This window comes from Protomyctophum parallelum (assembly GCF_964188405.1).
Source record: "Protomyctophum parallelum genome assembly, chromosome: 18".
Lineage (NCBI taxonomy): Eukaryota > Metazoa > Chordata > Actinopteri > Myctophiformes > Myctophidae > Protomyctophum > Protomyctophum parallelum.
The window spans coordinates 18744717-18750716 of NC_139716.1; positions in this window are offsets into that span (position 1 = coordinate 18744717).

Consider the following 6000-nt stretch of genomic DNA (forward strand, 5'->3'; position numbering starts at 1 on the left):
CCCGTCCATCAGGCACCCCGGCTGGCCAGGGGGAGGCAGTTTAGAGACCAGGATTACTGCATGTTTTTGTGAGGGTATACCTACCCTATACCCTAGGGGACACGGGGAGAACATGCAAACTCCACACAGAAAGGCCCTTTCACCAACCCCGCCTCGGGTATGGGCACTGATGACGCGGAGGAGGAAACACGACGCCAGCCCCCACAACGTTCCGAGCGGGAATCGAACCCAGGACCTTCTAGCTGTGAGGCGACAGCACTACCAATTGTGCCACCGTGCCCCCGCTCGGCTCTCTTTCTCCTCTCTCCCTAGTCCCTATATCCTCACCCAAGACACAGATGTCTTCAGGACGGTGTCATCCTATCCTGCACCCCGGGCCGGGCCCCTCTCACTGCACCCCGGGCCGGGCCCCTCTCACTGCACCCCGGGCCGGGCCCCTCTCACTGCACCCCGGGCCGGGCCCCTCTCACTGCACCCCGGGCCGGGCTAACTTCACTCCCCTCTTTTCCCTTCTGTCCATCATCTGCCCTCTCCCACCCTCCTCCCCGTTTATGATTCACGATGCCGTTTCATCTCAAATTATCATATCTCATATATGCTTCACGTCTCCACACGGCTACAAGATCAATACAGCCAGCAGAGACAAAATGTTTTTATAATCGCCATGGGGCACAGAGGTTGCAAAGACGGCGCGTCCTTATCTGGTAGCTACTCCTTAAACCAGGCTAGTCGCTTTGGTGAATTTCTGATCAGTGTTATGTCACGAACAACTATACCATAAAATCCTGACACTCTTGGATGTTGTGGACAACATCCTGCATAACTAAATTCAGGACATGTGCGGTGCAGTGAATGTAGAAAGACACTAGTGCTGTCCGCCTCGACAGGTAGTGGTACGGTGTTCCGTCGCTGTTCTGGGTCGGCACTCGGCAGCAGCCAGCAGGGCTGGATCCCCGCCGCCCCCACAGAGTCTACGTCACTGACAGCCAGGATGGCTATACGGTAACAGGGCCAACAGGCTTTACTTTACAGTAACACCTCAACAACATTTCCCGAAAAATGCCTGCCTTCAGTTCCTGGCACACAGCCCTGAACCGGCTGCATTGCATTGTTATGCTTTGACAGTTTCATCCTATAGTTAGTTCAGTTTCAGGTTCAGGTTCATTTATTAGTTTGTCCCCGTGGGGCGATTTGGTTTACAGCAAGGCATAACACAGGCAGGTAACATGAAACACAAAAACACAGCAAAAAGGCACATAGTACACATAGAACATTTAAAACAGGATGGCAGTTCAAGGTATCAGTGTAACAATATAATTCATAACTTTTCCAGAAAGTTGTATAAAAATAAAAATAAAACTATTAATACAGATACAATTTATCTCCTCCTATCGACATTTAGAGCCTTGATAGCTGCAGGCACGAAGGAGAACTTATACCTGTTGCTTTTGGCCCCTGGTCAACTTGTGTGTGCCAGACAGACAGCAGATACAGAATTCTCAAAATATCTGCATAAATAAAACATGGGTGGGGTATAATGCATTTCCAACTTTCATTGTTCCTGATGGGTCACTCAAGACCTACATTTCAATACGAAAACCATGTTTAAAAATGGCCACGATCTTGGATTTTCAAATGTCCAATCTGACACATTTGAGCAATATCCTTTGGAGAGTAAATGTGACGCTTTTATCATCATTTATACGATTCCTCCTATACTGTATGTTGATCAAATCCACTATATGGTGTCATCATCACTATTATCGGTTCCGGAAACCTGGAGTTGTTTGAAGTCGATTGGTTGGACGGTTCTCGAGTTACTCTAAGGACGCACACGCACGCACGCACGCACGCACTCGTGCACGCACGGTATAGTGTGTGTATATAGAGTGTTGTGGTGTACTATGAATCATATAGCAATCATATAGCACATCGAGGGAGAGAGGATTTGCTGGGGCAGAAGCGCAGTGGCAAACTGGCCTCCTCGCAGGAAGACATAGACCAACATCTGAAGCAGACGTACAGCGACCGACCCCGCAAGAGGGCAGGAGTTGGGAGAGTGCAACAACCTCATAGAACCCCCTGAACCAGATGTGCAGTTCGACATGTCGGAGCTGCAGCTAAAGGAAGTCAGGGAGGTTGTCCGCAAAGCAAGGGCAGGCTCTGCTCCAGGACCGAGTGGCACTTCGTACAAAGTGTATAAGAACTGTCCCAAGCTCAACCCACAGGGGTCCTTGAGTGGTTTCCAGGGGGTCCAGAGCAAAATGAGTTAATAGCATTACAATCAGTTTAACCACTTTTAACACGATACACAAAGGCTATGATGACTCATTGTGAGGTTGTAGATCTGATATTTCCAAAAAGAATAATTTTTACATTTTAACAACACAAACCTTGTTTGGAAGTCTCTGGCACAAAGTATCTGGTCTGCAGACAAATTCATATACATTTTGGGGGTCCTTGATTGGAAAAGTTGCTGAACCACTGACTTTTCTAAAGCCGATTATCGACATAGGTTTTGTATGCCTAATTGGCTAATTAATTTGTTCAATGCTTAGATTGAAAAACTTACTTTGAAAAGTATTAATAACTAATTCATGATATGCTATAGCTGTTGTCCTCTACCTCCATAAAATAAAATAAAATAATAACTGGTGTTAATTGTTGGAAAAGAGAAACTGGCAGAGATAAGTCTCATTCATTGTTCTCACACACACACACACACACACACACACACACACACACACACACACACACACACACACACACACACACACACACACACACACACACACACACACACACACACACACACACACACACACACACCCCGATACTGACATTTGGTCCGTGCCAAATACACTTTCATTTGACATGACAATGTTGTATCAATCTTCACTTGGTGTATTTGTGGTATGTATTTGTGGTATGAGGAAACATATTTTCAGTCTCTTGCCGACGACCAGGTGGAAGCTCTTACGTGTGCCAGTAGAAACTGATCTCCAAAACATGTCGGTTGAGTTTAACTTAACTACAGATTAAAAAAAAGTGCCCTTCTGGGCACAGGTCTCCACCAGGTTATCCACAGATCCGTGCAGTTAGAGGTAAAAACACTTTTTGGCCAGTTATAGCGCCACCTTGAGGCTGAGTTGAAATTGTTCATGTGGCATTTCGTCCTCGGCCTAGTGGGAATGTGGGTGCACAATGTCACGGAAATCACACGATGTGTTCATGATTTGCAGCATTTTGTTTGAAACTGAGCACTCCTGTGAACTTTGGAAGCCAATCTTAACCAATCAGGATGGAGTGTGAGAAATCTGAAAGACCGGTTTCGTTGAATGGCTCTAGAGAGACTGTGTACCAATTTGCGTGATGTTTGGACAAAATCTGTAGGTGTACTGTGCAAAAACTTGTTTTGCACAAAGCGGCCTCCTGGTGGCGCTATAACAGGCCGTTCTGGAAAGTTTGGGGCAGAGGTTCATCGTTGGCATCCAGGGAGTGTGTGTGCAAAATTTGGCATGGACCGGGTTAACGGTGGCCGAGATTAGCTGCTCACGGACGGACTGACGGACGGACGGACACACGGACGGACGGACACACGGACGGACGGAGTGCAAAACATACTCTCCCCCCATGCCTTCGGCCTGGTGGAGACAACAAAATGAACGCCCATCCAACCAGTTTGACAAGGGGTTTCACAAAGTTTACATGCAAACAAAGTTAGGATATATTTTTTTCAGTCAATGAGGAAATATAGTTTTGAATCAATAAATCAATGAACGAATGAATGAATGAAAAACTTTTTTCCGAACATGATCAAATTAGACAAAAAAGTCAAAGAATTAAAATAAGTGCAATATAGAACAAATAAAATAATATTCACAAAACAGAAACAAACAAACAAAAACAAGCCTCACTTGCCACAAGTATTTTAATTCTTAAATTCTTTTCATGTTCGAAAAGGAGTAAGGAGAAGTAAAAAACGTATATAACCCTACCCCGCTTTATCTTTCAGCTTCATCACTTGACGTCAGTACATGCCAACATGGTACTGCAAATGTGTTGTTTTAATTTGCATATACTAACTTTGTTTCCTCATTCTACTCTTGATGGATGTTTAGTTTTTTGTTGTTTTGGGAGTGTCCAGTTTCATGATATAAAAGGACCACATCAATCCTATAGAGAAGGGAGGCAGAAAGGCAGAGCAACTTGAGAAATCATGAGAGCTATTGCAGTCTTCTTGCTGGTGCTGGCTCACCTGGCTCTCTGTCATGGTAAGTCACTGACCTCCAGTCCAGTCCACACTATAAACTCTATATGTCAATATGCATTTTCAAGTCTTAGATTTTTTAAATAATGTCAAAGTTAAAAATGATAGGCATTTGGCTCGAGTTTTTCATCTAATGATAATGATGATTGCATGCTGATGAACATTCTTCCTCCAGGTTGGACATGCACCGAGGGCCCACCACTGAACAACACAGTACAGGTTGATGCCGGCCTGGGACTAGTGGTGGCTACAGACAAAGAAGGTGAAGCCTATATTCTGACCGGCTCATCCTGGACCAGACTGCCCTCTGCCAACCTGAAGCATATCTCAGTGGGAAAAGCAGGGCTATGGGGCACTAATATCGAAGACAAATCCTTCTACCAATACGTAGGTGGCAACTGGGTACGAATTGGAGGTAAACAAAAATCTTTCAGCTCCATCTTTCTACATATTTATATTGAGCTTTGAGTCATCCTTCTATAAATGTACAAAGTGTGTGTGTGTGTGTGTGTGTGTGTGTGTGTGTGTGTGTGTGTGTGTGTGTGTGTGTGTGTGTGTGTGTGTGTGTGTGTGTGTGTGTGTGTGTGTGTGCGCAGCCGTACACACTGCCAATAGGCCACGGTATAGATACTCCCAAAATATTCGTCCAAAGTCTGTTTTTTTTTACCACCCAGCCGCCCAATCATAGCAGAGGAGGGGCAGGACAAGCGCCACAAAAGCTTCAAGCAAGCTTTTCCATTCGCTGCAAAGAGCTGTTGTGTTGTGTTATGTTGTGTCCACATAGCAGCAAATCTAATTTACTTCAAAGTTCCAACAAGACTGGAGCCTGGTCCTGTTGAAGCATTTATTACAGTATCACTGTACAACAGTAAACATAGCTACAATTCGATGTTGGGCATCTTTCTTTCATCCTTGTTTTTCTTGCTTCTTTCAAGGTGCAAATGTGGCAGAAGGTGGAATTGCTACCCAGTCATCTCTATATAATCAAGATGCAAAGCCTCAACATGCTATTGATGGGAATCGTGCAAGCAACTGGAACCAACGGTCCTGTAGCGCCACACAGGGTGATTTAAAACCCTGGTGGAGAGTGGACCTCCGAGCAGTCTACAAAGTCAACGACGTCACAGTCACCAACAGAAAGGACTGTTGCGCTGACAGACTCAATGGTGCTGAGATCCGCATTGGAGATTCTCTGAGCGACAATGGAAACCACAACAAGTTGTATGTCCAAGCACTTTGAGCTGAATTTCATGTCATGAAAGGTCTTTCAGAATATTACGCCTGGAATCGGTTAAATAATCCATTGAAAGAAATTAGGTTTGATGAGTGTAATATTTGTAAAACTTTTCATATCAATGTTTAATTTTATTTTAATGAGAGCAGTGTGTAGTGTCTGTGTATTAAATGGATGTCTTTGATATTTGGTTCTAAGGTGTGCTACGATCGCTCATATCGGAGCTGGAGTCACCAAAACCTTCAGTTGCAGAGGGATAACAGGTCGCTATGTCAACATTGTGATTCCTGGCAGGAGAGAATTCCTGACTCTGGCTGAAGTGGAGGTTTATGGTGTGAAACAGCCTGCTATCAACTATGGTAGGTACTAATATGTAACATTAATAGTGTTGGTATAGTAAAATGTAAGTCATGGACATGGAGTTTTCTGATGCCTTTGAGGGAAATTGTTCCAAAAATTGTTTACTGTATGCAAACAGTTACAATTACAACTCACT